This window comes from Pipistrellus kuhlii, unplaced genomic scaffold, assembly GCF_014108245.1.
Source record: "Pipistrellus kuhlii isolate mPipKuh1 unplaced genomic scaffold, mPipKuh1.p scaffold_m20_p_2, whole genome shotgun sequence".
In the NCBI taxonomy this organism is placed as follows: domain Eukaryota; kingdom Metazoa; phylum Chordata; class Mammalia; order Chiroptera; family Vespertilionidae; genus Pipistrellus; species Pipistrellus kuhlii.
Window position 1 is genome coordinate 86,968,745 of NW_023425515.1, and position 18,611 is coordinate 86,987,355.

An 18,611-nucleotide genomic window follows, 5' to 3' on the forward strand; every position below is an offset into this window, starting at 1 on the left:
CATGAATTCATGAACAAGTAGGGTCCAGCCAGCTTGCTCTGATGGGGGCCCATCGGGCTGGGCTGGCAGGGAGGAGGGGCCACAGGCAGTTGGCTGGCCAACCCCAATCCCAATCAGGGTGTTGGGGCTGATCATGGGTGAGGACATCCGGGGCATTGATCAGGACCTGGATCAGACTGGTTGGCTGCCTCAGTGCGCATCATAGCTACCAGTCATTCTGGTTGTTCCACTGTTCCAGTCACTGGGCTTTTACATATATAGATCAACTCTAAATATTAACAATATTTTTGAAATATTAAAATGCATAATGTAAATAGTTAAAACCAAATAGGTAATGTGATATATAACAATTATTAAGACATTGCTACTTTGGCCTTCAGAGCAGAGATTTCATGCTTAAAATTATTTCTTATGCAGTTTCCTAATGTTTTCTGTATTAGAAAACCATTTCCCAAAATCAATTATAGCATGATAATAGTTTTCTAGCACATATACTTTACATGTAAGAAGAAAAATATATATATTTTTTCATGAAACATATATTAATGTGTCACAAAAACAAATTAGTCACCAAGAAATCTGAGAATGAGAGACTTTAAAGCAGCAATTGCCAACTGTTGGTCCACGGACCACTTGTAGTCCATAAGTCTGAAAAGTTGGTGATGCTGGTTTAAGGAAATCTTTGGAGTAGTGGTCACCAACACTGGTGGTCCATGAGGTTGGCAACTGCTGCTTTAAAGAGTTTAATGCAGTGATTGTGTTTAGAAAGAATAGAAGGTAGATGAGGCTTAAGCCTTTGGAGATTAATTAGAAAATAGTTGGGAAAATTAAAAACAAAAACAAGAAACATGCACACAAAACCAGAATAAGCATCTGATTTCTTTGTTATTCAAATTTTGAAATTTAAAAATATAAATTATTATTTGGAGCATTGAAAATAAGGAAAATACATAGATTATAGAAATACTAACAAGTTAGAATATGTATGATTTAATAATCACTTGTATTTGGTATTAAGAGCAAGGAACCAAAAAAAATTACCCTAGGTTTCTGTGTTGGAAGATGGATTGTGTTGTGTTGCCATGTTTGTTTGTTTTATTATTTTTGTTGTTACTGTTATTTTGCTTTTTGTTTTTGGGAGGTGAGTGAGAAAAGGAGGAAAAATAAACACAATTAATTAGAGTCTAAGAAATTTATGAGATGTCTGATAAATAGTGAATGTTTAGTAAATGCTTATTAAATGTATGATTTTGTTTTGTTTTGTTTTTTTGTTAAGTGCCAATAGAGGGAATTGAGTTAGAACTATAGGTTTTGGAATCAGGAACACTCAGATTGAAGCTGAAATCATGAGGATAAGTGGTCAATAATATAAAAGTGGTATGTACTTTGTATTTAGTGTATAAGAAGCCTGCTGTATTTGAAAATGTAAATTAAGACTTTAAACCAAAGAGTTTTGGTGAAGTGATAGAAGTAGACCTCAGATTGCAGTTGAGTGGGGAGTGGGTAATAGAAAGGAGGAGGCATTGACAAGAATGTTGACCTGAATTTCTCAAAATATTCTGCCAGGTTCTCATGCTGAGATTGTGATTTAGTTTGTTTGATAGAGCAGTGGGACTCAATGTGTCTCACAGTATGATTTATACTAGTGCATTTTTATCAGCAGTGGTATAACTAATCTTAGCTAAAGCCCTAAGACTATTTTAGAATAAAAAATATTACAGAGGTAATTTTAAAATGATTTACTTGGTTTGTTAATTAAAATGTTTTAATTGCCTCTGTAATATCTTTTTTACTTTCTTCCATTCCAAGTCCTCTTTTGACTAATAGAGCCCATGCAATAGTATTATGTATGAGCTGAGCCTGCAAAAAGCATTAAAAGCTATCTGAAACCTTGACAATGAATGTTTAAGAAATGTAAGTTGAGAGGAGAACCAAGATGGTGGCAGAGCTAAACGTCTGTATCACCACCTCCCACAACCACATCAAAATTACAACTAAAATGCAGAACAAGCATCATCCATAACCACCTGAAAGCAAGTCCTACAACTAGAGAAGTAAAGGAGAAAGTACACTGATTCTGGTAGGAAGGGCAGAGGTGCAGACAGGCTGGACTGGCACCCACATGTGCTGTCTTTTCAGTCTGGGAGAAGGTCTTCTCTGTGGAGGCCTCCCTCTATAAGGAGAAAGGGGCCTCAGTCCCAAATCAGACCATCAGCCTGGCTCCTAGTCTTGGGAAGAAAAGTTCCCATAACTACAGGCTATAAAAACCAGTGGGGAATGGGGCTCAGTGACACAGAGGCTGCTGGAGACATAGCTGATCCTCTTAAAGGGCCAGCACATGAACTGAACTTATACAATACCTGTGCCTCTGAGCTTGAGCACCAGGTTGAGGCTCTGGAAGATTCAGACACATATGAGGAAGAACTGGATTGTCTGCCATCAGCACAGGAACTGAGGGGCAGCTTTGTCCCAGACAGAGGTGCTTTCAGAGGTCATTGTTTCTGTGCTGGGACCTCCCTACTCACAGGGCTGACTGGCAGCCATTTCTGTTAGCTCTACCATGGTGATTCCCTAAGACTCTGTTCCATCCAATTTGCAGATCTGTCCAACCAGCAGCTTTTTTATATGACTGGCCTGTTCTTGCTCAGGCTTCAGACTTTGCTAAAACCTCTCAAACAAGCTACAGCTGGGTCAGGGAGTTCAAAACCTATCAATAAAAGGCCCAAGACCTGGCACTAGCACTAGCCTGCCTTACTTCACAGCTGGGCCTTGCCTGGGCACTTCCAAACCTGATACAAATAGGAGGAATCTGTAGATCTCTCTGTAGCTCCTGCCAGTGGTCCTAGCCAGTGGCTGACTTTGCACCTCCCTGGAGACCCATTGGTCAGTGTCAGATCATATCAGATTACAACACTGCACATCCATAAGCAACACACTCAAGGGGAAGACTCATTGAGCACCAAAGCCCCACTGAAGCAAATCCTGCTCAATAAGGGTGTCTCATGCACAGCTGCTCTCCAACTGTGGTCACAGCTGGTCCTCACAGCTAATTGGCCTGGAGTTCAAATCCTCCCAGTGACACTAACAACAATCAAGTCTCAACCACAATGAGACTGGGCACACAGCCCACAAAGGGGCACACCTAAAGCTCCCATCTCAGTTTACTGTGGAAGCTAAACCACTGGGCCCTCAAGTACAGCTACTACACAAGGCCACTCTACCAACTTAAAAAGACATAGCAGCTCTACCCTATACATAGAAACAAACACAGGGAAGCAGCCAAAATTCAGAGACAAAGAAACATGTCACAAATGAAAGAAATGGAAGAAAGCAAACTGCTGGATATAGAGTTCAAAACCACAGTTATAAGATTACTGAAGAATTTTCTTGAGACCTCCAAGGAATTTAATGAGACTTTCACTGATGTTAGGGAGAATGCCAAAAATATGGAAAAGGACCTGTCAGAAATTAAGCAAACACTGACTGAAATAAAGAATAACATATAGGGATTCAACAGTACAGTAGAGGATTCTGAAAATCAAATCAATGACTTGAAATATGAAGAAGTAAAAAACATCTAATCAGAGAGCAAAAAGAAAAAAAATAATCCAAAAATATGAAGATAGTAAAAGGAGGATCTGGGACAACTTCAAGTGTACCAACATCCGAATTATGGGGGTGCCAAAAGAAAAAAGAGTTCAAGATATTAAAAACCTATTTAAAGAAATAATGACAGAACACTTCCTCTACCTGGTGAAAGAAATAGACTTAGAAGTCCAGAAAGCACATAGAGTCCCAGACAAGAGGAACCCAAAAAGGACCCCACCAAGATACATCATAATTAAAATGCCAAGGGCCAAAGACAATAAGAGAATCTTAAAAGCAGCAAGAAAAAGCAGTTAGTTACCTACAAGAGAGTGCCCACACGACTGTCAGCTGATTTCTCAACAGAAACTATATAGGCCAAAAGGGAGTGACAAGAATATTCAAAGTGATGAATAGCAAGGACCTAAAACCAAGATTATTCTACCCAGCAAAGTTATCGTTTAGAACTGAAGGTCAGATAAAGAGCTTCACATACAAGAGTTTATCACCACCAAATCAGTATTATATGAAATGTTGAAGGGTATTCTTTAAGAGAAAGAAGAAGATGAGCGAAAAAATAAATAAATAATATGAAGAATAAATACATATTTATCAACAATTAAACCTAAAAATCAAAATAAATGAATAAGATATAGGGGGACAAGATGGTGACCGAACAGATGGACTTGTTCTGACCCTGGTCCCAGAACAGAAAAAAGCAGCGTCCGAGACTCTCAGGGTAGGTTGATGGGCAGCTAAGGGGCAGCGGAACTCTCAAGGAAGGTAAGGAAGGGTCCGCTGGACAGGATTTCCTGACCAAGCGGCCAGCACTGCGGCGGTGGCTCTCCCTGAGCTGTGGCTCGGAGGGAAGGCTGCGCCATCTTACCAGGAAAGGAGGAGCTTCTCTGGGGCCTGGAAAACCCACAGCGGAGGAGTCCATCGAGCAGCTGTGACACCCCAATCAGCGCGAACACGTGGATTCAAGGAGTTCTTCAATCACCCATGGAAAGGTCAGAGTTTGCGGGGATAGCGCGAGGGTTCTGTGCCCCGTGGGGCAGGCAGCTATGGTAGCTGTGGAGCTCCCGAGAGGCCCCGCCCCTTACTGTAGCTGGAGTGCCCAGGCGGCTTCCTGTGCCAGAGCTGCGCCCAAAGAAGGCTGCAGCGAGAACCCTGCCCGGCGACACCCAGCGCTGGGTTTGGCGTAATCTTCCCCAGAAGCGGGACTTTTTTAAAATGCCAGGGGACGCGGGACAGATTGTTAAGAATCATGGCTGTCCCACCAAGGGCTGAACATCTGGACACCTCGGCGCCTGATCCCCTTCACCCCCTTGATCCTGAATACTAGCGAAGGACTGCCCAGTTGGGCATATCTGGGGAAATTGCAGGGGGAAATTGCCTTCATGGAAACAAGGGATCAGAGCCAGAAGAGATAGTCTGGGAGCCAGTTGGCACTCTGCCAGCTAGAGCCATAGAAAAAGAAGGCCAGAGCAACCAAAAAGACTGGGAAGTCAAACCTGAAACACTGATACTTAAGAGCTGAATTACAAACTGCCTCTTTTTTTTTTCTTTTTTTTTCTTTTTTCTTTTAATAAAAAATAAATGCACACAAATAACTAAGATATAGCCTACTTAAAATTAGGGATTACCTTATAAAACTGAGGTGCAGTGGAATGCTGGGAACTGAAAGACTGTCTGGTCCGAGAATCAGGAGTGCCAAATACAATAACAGAGGAAGTGAATGACCACCACTGGACATATTTATGCTAATTTTACTATTTCTTATTTTATTTTTATTTTTTACATCTTTTATTTAATTTTCATTTTTTACATCTTTTACTTAAGAAATGAATTTTTTTCTTTTTTCCTTACTTGATTTTACCTTTTCAATTATTACATTTTTCAATCTCTATCATCACTATTACTTCTGCTATTTTGCAATTTTTGTTTCTTTTTTTCTTTTTTTCTCTCTCCAGTACCATTTTATTTTTTCTTTATTTTACATTGGGAGTAACCTTCATTCTATTTTAATCTTTACTATAGCATCATTCAACCCTATCTCAACTCGACCTTTACACCAACACTCTCTTACTAAACTTTACCCCTTTAGTCTCCGGTTTATCCTATCCCTTTCCAGCTTTAGTTTTTCCTCTATTCTTTCTGTATACCCCCTGCTAAAGCTCTCACTATACTTATAGACCTAAGTTCCAACCCCTGATCCAAGTGTATAAATACCACTCTCTGCACTATATTAAGTAGCTAAAAACAAAAAAACAAAACAAAACAAAACAAAAAACTGTTCTCCCTTCTATCCTTTTCTCATTGTTTGTGTGAAGATTGATTATTGTGAATTTTTATGCTTGTTAGTGAAATTGTTATGCTTATTCCTGTGTTGTTATTGTTGCTTTATATTTTTTTTAAAAAATCCTCTGTTTTTGTTTGTTTCTTTTACTTCTGTATATCATAGCCTTATTTAATAATAGTGGATATTGTAGTTTGTATTAATCTCCAAGTATTGTTACTGGCATTGGCTGGGTTCAGTGGTTGTTCTATGGCAATTTTCTCCACATATATATAGTTTGTTTCCCATTTCTCTTTTAGTTTGCTTCTTATCTCTCTCTCTCTCTCTCTCTCTCTCTCTCTCTCTCTCTCTCTCTCTCTTTTTTTTCCCCCCGTTTCCAACTTCATTTTGTCATTACTTTTTTTTCTTCTTTTTCTCTTTATCCCTCTTTTTTAATTTTATTTACTTATTTATTTTTTCTTAAATTTTCTTTATCTTATTTTTACCTTTCTTCCTTCTCTCCTATCCCCTAATTTGCCTTTCTCTAGTGGTCACTTTTATTAGAGGTTATTAATATTGTAAATACATTCCTGTTAAGTGCCTCTTGTGTTGTACCTGGTAGGGTTGTATTTTGTACCTTTAAATCAACGCAGGAGAAGGAACACGACATAACCAGAAATCCTGAAAAGAGAGGCCATGGGGAGACCAAAAAATAGGCCACACATGAAAGAAAAGCAGGCATCACCGGAAAAGGAAGTAAACGGGTCAGAGGCAAGCAGCCTACCAGAGCAAGAATTCAGATTAATGATCATAGGATGGCTAAAAAGAATGGAAGAGAAATTTGACAATAACCAAGAAGAAATGAGGAAGAACCATGAGGAACTGAAGAAGAACCAAGAGGAATTGAAGAACCAAGAAGAAATGAAAAATGACATCGCGACCATGAAGAACTCAATAGAAAGCATCAAGAGTAGACTAGATGAAGCAGAGGACCGCATCAGTGAGCTAGAAGACAAGATGGAAAAAAATACCCAAGTAGAGCAGCTTTTAGAAAAAAAGATTAAAAAGCAGGAGGAGAGCCTACGGGAGCTTTGGGACAATACAAAACAAAATAAATGAATAAGAAATCTAACAAATAGAAAAAAAATGATGAATAAAATAGAGTCAGAAGCATGGAAATGGAACAGACTAATGATTCTCAGAGGAAAGGAGGTGGTGGAGGTGGGAAAAAATTAAACACAGATCTTATATGTGGAATATATAGGCATAACTTATGGACACAGAAAATAGGGTCCAAAGGCCTGGGGTGGGTGGAAACTGGGTGGAGGTGGGCAATGGGAAGGAAAAAAGAGGGACATCTATAATACTCTCAATAATAAAGATTTTAAAAGATAAAAATAAATTTAAAAAATAAAACAAACAAACAAAAAGAAAATGTAAGCTGAGGACAGGAGAATCTGTGGCCATGTACAAGCAAATATTGCTCTCCACTAGCAAAATAAAGTAGGAGATAAGAATGAACATTTTTGCTGATAAGTAAAAACCTTAGTTAAAGAAATTCAACAAATGCTTTAATATATAAAATATATTTCCTATTCTTAATTTAATAAAATCAAGATATGTGACACATGCTGAATATATTTATTTAAAATTTTTGTAATAAATAATAATGACTTGTATTTTTAAAGTTTTAAAAAATAAGCATTATTTTCATTGAAAATTTAATATTGAATGATTTCTTGTAAGTCATATCAATATATAATCCACTTACAAATTTATGTGCCAGAGTGTCTAAATGTGAGTTTTTGTAATGAATATTTTTTAAAAATAACTGAAATAAAGCATTGTTCTTACTGGGAAACACAAGGGTTTGAGGAAATACCACCTAAGAAAAGAGCTGTAGGAAAAATAACAGCAAAATGTTGGAATAATTTGTGACCCCTTACTGACTGTCTTCACATTTATTAGGCAGGGCATAGGGAACCTGTGGGCAAAAGCAAGAGGAAGTAAAACTTACAACCCTTTCTCTAAATTGGCTTGGTATAGTGACAGAGTTTTAAAGAAAATAAATAAAAGAAGGAAAGAAAAAAAAAAGATAAAAGGGAACTGATGAGCTTCACAGCATGCTACACCAACATATGGTGCCTTGGCATATTGCATGTGTGTAGCTGAAAGAGTTTTCTTGGAAGCAGGTGCTGGAAGGACCCCTGATCTCTCCTTTCTCCCCTGAAGTAGGTTTTAAGATTCTCATTCAAGAGATGTCAACAAAATCCCAGAAGACTTTTTTGAGAGGCAAAAGAGAGTTTTATTCATATAAACTTTGCAAACCAAGGAGATGTAGTCATTGGCATAAACCAAAAATATGTTCCAAAGAGAGACTTGGGACAGAGTTTTAAAGAAAGAACAACAAAGAAGTGATCTTTAAGGAAATTGGTTGATAAAGAAAGCAAAGTACATATTGCACTTTTTTTTTTTTTTTTTTTTTTACTGGTTTGGAAAAAGGGGCTTTTCAGGTTTTAGTTAACTTGGGATCAGAAGGTGGGATCAGAAGACTCAGGCAATGGTTGGTGTCATAGGCATGGTAAGCAGAAGGGGCCAGATCACAAGAATAGACCAACATCCCAATTTACCCAGAAGCCTGCAAGACAAACTGCTAAAACAAGTTCTATGGTTAAATGGTTAAATGAACAATGCAGGGACTGCCGTTTATCATATAGACAGAGTCAGAGTTCAAACTTCCAAAGTGCTTAGTCATTCTCCTGTGGGTGGAAATTAGGTATTTCTTTGGGATCACGAGAAAAGCTTTTCAAAGACCCATACACGGGAAATGGTGATGTAGTGACAAGGTGATTTATTTGTTGTAGCTGCCAATGTTCCATCTCACTTCAACCCACCATGGAAAAGTCCAATCGTGTCTTCAGCAGTGCCAACATAAAAGCCAATGTCCAGATTTTCTGCTTCCTATTAAAGCTTAGTCCTGTGGACCCCACGCAGGCAGCAATGGGCCCCAAGACCCACATGGTCATGTGCTCCCAGGAAAGACAGTGTGTCATTGAACAAATGAGTGTGGGAGAGAGAGAGAGAGAGAGAGAGAGAGAGAGAGAGAGAGAGAGAGAGAGAGAGAGAGAGAGAGAGAGAATACAATCTCCTGGGGCTATAACCAGGAGCTTTTATAAAAACAACCAATTAACTCCCTAAATTTTCCCAGGCTTGCATTGGGGTCCACCTCCCAGCCAACAATCTTTCCCTCAGGTTAGACTGATAGTCCTCTATGCTTAGTACCTCCACTTGTGCCATCTTGACTTAATTGTGCATGTCCTTATCTCCCATGGCACCTCCACATACAATCTGGTGCTGGGGGAGGGAAGAGAGGGGTCCTGATTCCCTTGAAGGAACAATGCTGATTCCCCAGGGTGTGAGCTGTGGCTTTCTGATGAAGCACATTGGCCTCTGCTTCCCAACTGAGTTTGCTCAGTGATGTTTGCCATTAATAATTATCCAAGTATGGTAACATTTTAAGCAGGGCCAGATATTAAATTGCAGAAAGATTTAGGTATTTGGTCACCAAATTATAATATTAAAACACTCAAAGATGTTCTCTCTATACCCAGAAGATATGAGAATTCTTACATTCAGAGACAGAGGGACAGTAGAGAAATCCCAATGCATGAGCCTTGCTGATTTCCTCTATTTTGTTGAAGATGTTGGGAATAGCACCAGGTGTCTGACAGGTGGGGTCAGACCAAACATGCGTTTGACAACCTTGGTACTTGGATTCTTGCTAGGAAAGAATTCAGGGCAAGAACCAAGCTATAAGAGAACATTTATTGGGTAAATTACAGAGGCAGAAAAAGTAATTCCTGTAAGAAATGGGCTTAGAAAATAAGCTATGGAAGTAAAGGAAGGGCCCATGGAGCTTGGGAATGAGGAAGCTAATGGCATAAGGATTACCTTGAGCTAAAGATAATTGAGGAACAACAGATAAAGGAAAAGTTCTAAAAGCACAGCATAAGTTTTATTTTTGTAAAGAAAGTTTACATTAAAAAGGAAATTTCATTTGTAGAGATGTTTCTTTCTCCTTAGCAGAAATAGGATGGTTCCTAACAATGAAGAAGACATTCAGTAAATTTGCACATGAAACCTTGCTAAACAAAACTTGTTTTCCACCTTTCCATTACTCTCCTCCCAAAGCTCCAAAACCCCTTTCCTCTAGACTCTTCTTCGCATTCTTTCTCAGTTTGGAATCTATATGTATAAAAGCCCACTGACCATTATGGCAGAACAACCAGAATGACTAGTCACTATGATGTGCAGTGACCACTAGGGGGCAGGCACTCAATGCAGGAGCTTCCCCCTGGTGGTCAATGCACCCCCACAGTGGGAGCACCACTCAGCATATAAGCCGGGCTCAACGCTGGCCAGTGCAGTGGTGATAGCGGGAGCCTGACTCCACAGTAGCAGTAAGGAGTGGCGAGCCAAGCAGTAAGGAGTGAGCAGGTGGGCAGTTAGGAGCAAGGATTCCCTGATTGCAAGAAGCCTCAGGCTGGGCTGAGGAACACCCTTACCCTCCCTCCATTCATGCATGAATTTCGTGCATTGGGCCTCTAGTAATATATAAAACCCCCAATTATTGAGTCTCGCTTCTCTGTGAACTCCTGTGCCTATCTCCAGAATTATTTTTTTCTATTATTAGTCTGTCTTTTTTTTAATGTTTTTTTTCTTTTTCTTTTCTTCATGGATTAAGGTATGTGTCCTTATCCTCCCATTGCCTCCTCCACCCCCCATTCATGTCCTCACTCTCCTGTTGTCTGTGTCCATTGGTTAGGCTTATATGCATGCATATAAATCCTTTGGTTGATCTTTCCTCCTTACCCTCACCCTCTCCTACCTTCCTTCTGAGGTTTGATGGTCTGATCCATGCTTTGTTTTTGTCAGTTTAATTCACAGCGCTCCCAGCCCTGAATCTAGGGAGGTATGTGTGTGTGTGTGGGAGGAGGAGGGAGTTTTCCTCCTCTATTGATACTGTTAAGGTGAGACTTATGGATGAAAAAGGGCCACATGCTAACCTGACTAACTAGTGCAGGCCTTTGTGGTGACCCTGTAAAATCAGAGGCCTAAAGTAACTACAAAGGATGGTCTGAAATTAAAACATTTTAATTAAAAAACAGTTTATAGTGGGTAGTCATGTCCTAGGCCAGGATCTTCCCTGACAAAAATCAACTTCCATCTTTACTGAGCCTATTGTCTTTTTTTAATATAAGATAACATACCATGGAATATCAGGGTAAATAGTAACTTTCCTTTTTCCAGAAACCTCAGGGCACAACAAAGGACACCAAGGGACTTGCCACAGAGTCCCTCATTGTTATTGTTATCCAGGTTTAAGGAATTTTTAGAATTGGGGTCCATGGAAAAAAATATAGGGCTACAGGTTTGGAGAAGGTACATTTTCATAAGACAGTGAAGCCAGGTTCAGTTATATTTCCATAAGACAAGGGAACTGGAAGTAGCCAAATAGGTCTATATTTACAAAATAAAGAAGAAGGAAGAAAGCTCAGAAGGAATAGGAGGACAATGAGGGAGGAGGACCTCTGGAGTCATTATAGTAACAAATTTGAAAGGGAATATTGACCAATCAGAGGGCATGTCAGGACACAGGAACTGCAGCCTTTATAAACCATGGAAATAGGAAATCGGTGGGACCCCATGTGGGACCCCATTCCGTGGGAACAAGTCTGTACTTGTTCTTCAATAAATCTCCACTTTTGCTATACCATCTTCTGTCTGTGGATTCATTGTTGGACTCTGGCAGACAAAGAAACTGGGTTCCAGACCAAAAATTTCATATCATATGTATGCCCAGTAAAGTCTGGGTGACATAGAGAAGATACTTATGCCAGCCATACCTGGGAGCGGGTCATTGGTCAGGATAGATATGGCCATTACAGGGGTGCAAAGTCTGAGATACTTAAGCTCCTAAATGAAGGAGTTCTCTCAGTGCACACTGGGTTCCTGGCTCTCTTATTGCAGGGCATGTGCTCCCCTGAATTCACCCACATGGCTTATAGCCATATAGATCCCACACAATGCACTAAAGGACTGTGACTAGCCTGATACTATATCAGACCCAGCTCCCCATAGAATGAAAACTCTGAACACTGGCTTTGATTTTTAGCTCAGCTGAATCCCAGCTACACATCTTCCAAAACTGGCTTAAAGGAAATGGGACTTTGCAAACCAGGGATGTAAATCTACACAAATAAAGCTCCCTACCAAATCTCATCCTCCTGTGGGGGCCTCCAGTAATGTTTATTCCAGCGGTTCCCCAAGAATCCTACTCCCACTAGCAATGGAGAAAGAACATCTATGCATTTCTCTGATAACAATTGTTATTACCCATTCTCACTTGTGGTGAATTATCTATATTTTTGTCTATTTAAGATATGTTTATTATGATCTTGTTAGCCCTTTAATGGTGAAATACTTATTTTCCAATACTATTAGGAAATTTATTAAACCTCTGTATCAAAAATTTTAAATACATTTTACTTTAAACAGGAAATTGAACCTATACATACAATGTTAAACAGAAAATCAACTAAAACTTGATAGGTTCCCTCTCTGGCATGGGTTATATTGTTTGATGGCATTCTTAGCTTTTTATTCAATTGACTTAGCCTAATAGATACTTGACATGTTTTCATATTTATTTCTTTTCAGCAAAAGCTTCATTGAACCAATTGCTCCATTTTTATTATACCCTAAAATCCTATCTAATAAAGAGGGAATATGCTAATTGACTGCCACGCCCTCACAAGATGGCAGCATCCACAGCCAATGAAGAAAAAATATGCTAATTGACTACCATGCTTTTACAAGATGGTGGTGTCCAGTCCCCTCAGCCCTGCTTCACTCAGTCCCCACAGCATCTAGCCTCACCCAGCCTCAGTCTCCTAATCTCCTCAGCTCTGCAGGAAAAGGCAATTGGGGCAATCATGCTGGCAAGAGAGTGGTTAGAGGACTATCAGGCCGTCAGGCTGAGTGGTTAGGAGCAATCAGGCAGGCAGGCAGGTGAGTGGTTAGGAGCCAGCAGTCCTGGATTGTGAGAGGGATGTTCTACGGGATTGGCCCTAAAATGGCAGACAGACATCCTCCAAGGGGTCCCAGATTGGAGAGGGTGCAGGCTGGGCTGAGGAATACCGACCCCCCTTCCCCCCATGCACAAATTTTGTGCACTGCGCCTCTAATATAACTATAAAGGCATTAGGCTGGCAGAAGACTATTAATTGCCCGGCATTAGTGTAGGCATGGGCATAAAGGGGCAGCACACTAAGCCTGACGAGCTCAGGGGGAGCCTGCATAGTAACCACATAACTGAGCCTATCTTTTTTTATTTTTGCATCTAGGATAACAAATTTGATAAACATGCATTTGCAATAATAAAGTAATTCCCCTTTTTACAGGACCCCTCAAAACACAGCCACCACACCCAAACAGAGACCACAACTTCCCTCATTGTTATTGTTACCAAGTTCATTGTTGACTGTTAACTATTCTATACCCACCTATGTAAAAGAATCATCTGTCTATAATTTTACTTTTTATCCAATCCCAGAGGTTCCACCCTTCATCCCCCACCCTACACCCAACCCACTCCCACCACTACATTGCTTCCTCTCACCTCCCTAATCTATCACCAATGGATTTCATGTAACCCACTTACAACTTTTCTTTTGATTGTAATGTATAAGGTACAAAATGGCCATTTTTTTTTTTTTTTTTTTTTTTTTGTGTGTGTGTGTGTGTGTGTGTGTGTGTATTTTCTCAATCTGTCGAGGTTTTTCTTCCTAGTCATTGTCATCAGTTTGGTTCAAATTAACTCAAAAAATTCTCTATGGGTTTGAATATTTCTTATGTGGACATAGAGGAGGAAAAATAACTTTCCCTCTACCCTTCTGAGTTATTGGCTGAGGCCCTATAATAAAAAACAGATTAACAAGAGAAAATAGAAATATGTTAACATTTAAATATCAGATATATGTGGGAGATGCATGGAGGAGGAACAAACTTCCCTCTACCCTCAAGGTTCTTCTGGCTGCCTTAATAATCAAATAGACATCAGGCAGATTAGCAAGAGAAAATAACCAAATTTTGTACATACACATGTTTGGGAGCTACAGCAACCCCCACATGTATAAGATGTTGAGATATTGAAAAGGGGGATGGAAGTATAAAAGATGTCCTGAGCTAGGTTAAGGTAATGTTCCTTGAGGCTTCTAAGGGTCATTGAAGGATGATAAGAAGAACCCATGTTTAGTAAGTAAAAGTGTGACTTGATATGTGTTAAAGTTTATATTTTATGGGCAAGGTTTTTTATTAAAATTATTCTGGGTAGTTAGGCGTGGGGGCAGAAGTTTCTCCAGACCCAATGGCTAATGTTGCCTTTAGCTCAAAATAACCTGCATAGCACAAAGACAGATCTTAGGTTGACTACTTCTTAACCCTTATAATAACCAAGGAAAATTAGAAACTTTCAGATGGACCAACCCATCACCTTAAAATAAGGTGACCAGACATCCTGCTTTTGGAGGGACAGTCCCTATTTTTAACAATTTGTCCCGAGTCCCCAGGCATTTTAAAAAAGTCCCAATATTTGCAAAAATTGGGACTTTTTAAAAATGCTGCAGGACACTGGACAAATTGTTAAAAATCGGGACTGTCCCACCAAAAGCGGGACATCTGGTCACCTTACCTTAAAACCCATCATCAGCTAAGGAGAAAAGAAAGTTAGGGGTATAATTATGGGATATTACAAAACAGCAACAACAACAACAACAACAAAAGCATAGTAAATAAGAGTAATTAGATTTAAGTGGGTGCCCTCTCCATTGATTAGGTTTTTTATAATTTAGTCATCCTTTATTACTTGGAACAAAGAGAGGATGCCCTTACATATAGAGATCTTTGTTAGGCACCCCATCATACTCTTCTTGGGGCTCTCACCCTCCCTGAGATTGTCCTGTTATTCTCATTTCTAGAGGCCTGGTGCATGAAAATTCATACACTCAGTGGGGTCTCTCAGCCCAGCCTGTGCCCTCTTGCAGTCAGGAGAACCTCAGGGGATGTCTGACTGACGGCTTAGGCCTGCTCTCTGGAAGGAGTGGGCCTAAGCTACAGTCTGGCCTCCCTCTGGAGTAGGTGACTGGGCAGGCTGATCAGGGGACAGAGCTGGCCATCAAGCGGCCGGCCCCACCCCCCACCATGTCAGCCACCACCACTGCTGGGGGCCTCCCTCTGCAGGAGGTGACAGGGCAGGCTGACCAGGGGATGGCAATGCGGATGAGCAGCCAGCCCTGTCTCTCACCCCCAATTGCCCCTCTGCCACCACTGGTCACCACCACCCCTCTATCGCAGTCCCCTCCCTCTGCCTACTGGCATGTGTCTTGGCTGGCCTGGCACCGCCTGCTTGCAAGCCCCGTCCCCTGCTAATGGGTCATTCTGCTCTTTGGTTGATTTGCATATTAAACTTTTATTATATAGGATAGGTCTCATGATTAATGGCCTTTGGCTTCCTGTGAACTACCTCACCCAGTTTTCAGGGGATTGCCTTTGCCTGGCCCCCACCTGCACCTGATCCAACTAGTTACCCTGACTGACCCTTACAAAGAGACATAAATATCCCACTTCCCTACTCTGCCCTCCTGATGCCATTTTGGTTTTAGCCCTTCTTCTAGAAGATGTAACAATAAATTTATCATTCTTTACCCCTTTTGGCCTCATGCATACCTCTTTTAACAACTCTAACATTTGGTTCCAAACCCTATGGGGAAGGGGAGCCATTGACCCTATTTCTGTCACCCTGAGTTTGCTACTTGGAGAGCAGTAGGCATTGACAAGTGGACATGGGCTTCCCTCCAAATCCTACTCAGGTGACATGATTGCTGGCCTTGCTTAGGCCTTCCTGCCATACAGGACCTCTGGAACCAGCCAAGAAGGACATAGGATTGGGGACCTCTTCTTTCCATTTCTGACCTGGCACTGACACTGGCTCATAAGTGACAATTAGATCACCACCCCCACTTCAGGTTTCTGACTTGCCATCTCAGACAAAAAACCTAGTGCTAGGCCAGAAATCCTCTCCAGTCCTGCTTTGGCCCTGGGACCAGGTCCCACAGTCTTCCTTATATTAGGGGACACCTGCCACATGGATTAGTCTGTCCTCTTTTCTCCAGAGCCTAACTAAAAGGTGGGGATGTTCTCTCTTTAGTCTAGCTCACTGAATGTCCTTTTGTTGCTGACCTCCTTTTCCTAATTTACACATGGGGAATTCTTTTTTTGCCCCCCCCCAAAAAAAAAAATTCCTCTGGGGTTTCTCCTCCATAATCTTAACAACTCAGTCTTTTCATGGAGGTCTGGCCAAAATGCCTTATCTTCTACTAGAGGCCAAGTGCATGAAATTTTTGCATGGAAGGGGGGGTGTCCTTCAGCCCAGCCTATTCCTTTTCAATCTGGGAACCCTTGGGAGATAATCTCACCCCAATGCCCTCCCCTGCCAGCCTGGTAGCCCCCAGGTGCCCTCCCCTGCAGGTGTGGTCACCCCCAACTGTCCTCCCCTGCCAGTCTGTTCTCACTCCTAAGTGCCCCTGCCTCAGCTCCTACCACCATGGCTTTGTCTGGAAGGAAGTTGGATGTCTGGAAGATGGCCAGTTGATGCCGGCCAGTTTGCTCCCAACTTCCTTCCCCTGCTGGCCTGGTAGTTCCCAACTGCCCTGGGATTGGGCCTAAACAGGCAGTCAGACATCCCTCTCACAATCCAGGACCACTGGCTCCTAACCACTCACCTGCCTGCCTACCTAATGCCCCCACCTGCCTGCACTCCCCCTCCCCCACTGGCCTCCTCACCCCCAACTTCCCCTCCCTCTGGCTTATTGCCCCCAACTGCCCTTCCTGCTGGCCTGATCGCCCCAAACCACCTTTGCTTCAGCCCCATTACCAAGGCTTTGTCTGGAAGGATGTCCAGAAGGTTTCCCAGTCTGATTAACATAATACCCTTTTATTAATATACATTGTAATACTGTCTGGCCACAATATAAATTAGACAATGCTTTACATTGGCCCAAGAATGGAACTTTCTATTTTAACATTCTCTAAGACTTAGACAATTTCTGTCACCACAGTGGGAAGTGGTCAGAGATCCCCTACATCCAGGCCTTATTCACATTTTGTAATTGTGCTTCTGTGTGTCAAACCTGCTCTAAGTAGCAACAACTACTTCTCACCTTAAAAGCCCCTTCTGCCAACCTCAGACCTTTACACCCCGAGGCTTTTGATCCATCCTTCTCTGACTGCCATGTCCTTTAGATGTACCCTTCAACCTTTCTGATCACTGGATTCTCCCTTCCCCTCCAGGTTCCAGGAACCCATCTCCTTATGCCCCTTCAACTGCCCCCTTTTTGTCCATCCCCTCAATCTTCTTACCAAGCCCCCCTCTTACTTGTTCCTGGACAGCCCAGCCTCCAGCCCCTGTCCTCCTCCTCTAAGATGTAGCCAGGGCCAAAGGTATTGTCCAGACACACATCCTATTTTCCATGTCTGACCTTACACAGATTGAGAGGCATATTGGGTCTTTCTCCACTAACCCCAACATCTTTACTAAAGAACTTGAGTACCAGACCGAGTCCTATTACCTGACCTGGCATAAAATCTATGTTATCCTGTCCTCTTCTCTAACCTCAGAGGAGAAGGAGCTGTTTGACTAAAGGCTCAGGGCCAGGCCAATGCCCTCCATAGACAAGATATGGCAGCCAACCCTGTTGTCACTAATACAGTCCCCCAAACTGACCCAAGATGGGACTATCAAATCAATTCTCCAGGGTGCCAGCTTCATAGCCACATGATCATCTGTCTCCTTGCCAGACTCAAAAAACTTCTCTCAAGGCAGTCAACTATGACAAACAATTAAATCACTCAGGGACCTTATGAAAACCCAGCTCTCATCCTCTCCTACCTCACAAAGTCCTTACCGAAATTTACCAACTTGGACCCCATCTTCCCAGAGAGAACTCTTATTCTGAACATCTGTTCTATATCCCAATCAGCCCCTGACAGGCTGCAAACTTAAAAAAAAAAATAGATACAGGTCCATAACCCCCTCAAAAAGACCCCATTAACCTGGCTTTTAATGATAGAGATGAGGAGACCCAAACTTAAAAACAAAGACAAAATCAGGCCAAGGCTGAGGCCTAGAAGGAGGCTCCTAGCCACCACTCTCATGAACCTGAAATGAAGTGTCAGTCCCCCAAACAAGGGTAAGTCAGTGGCTAAACTTCCTCCTGGTCCATGCTTCAAATGCAACAAGGACACTGAGCCAAGTCCTGGCCAGATTGGATACCCCCACCTGGGTGCTGCCCACTGTGAAGAAGGGAAGGCCACTGGAAATAAATTTGTAATCTGACCCCTCCAGGTCAGACCTCAGCCAGTCCATCAAGGCCACCCTCTGGATTCAGTTTGGAGCTCCCAGACTTCCTGGGACTGGCCTCAGAAGACTAAAGCTGCCCAGGCCCTGACAGGGCCCCATAGACTTACATCACCAGGATGGAGCCTCGGGTAATAATTGTGGTAGAAGGTAAGCTGATCATTTAATTGACACTGGGGCCACTTATTCTGCCCTCCCTGAATTTGCTGGGACCCTGGTCCTCTTCTCAGTCTCTTTTATGCGGGTTGATGGAATAGTCTCACAGCGATTGGC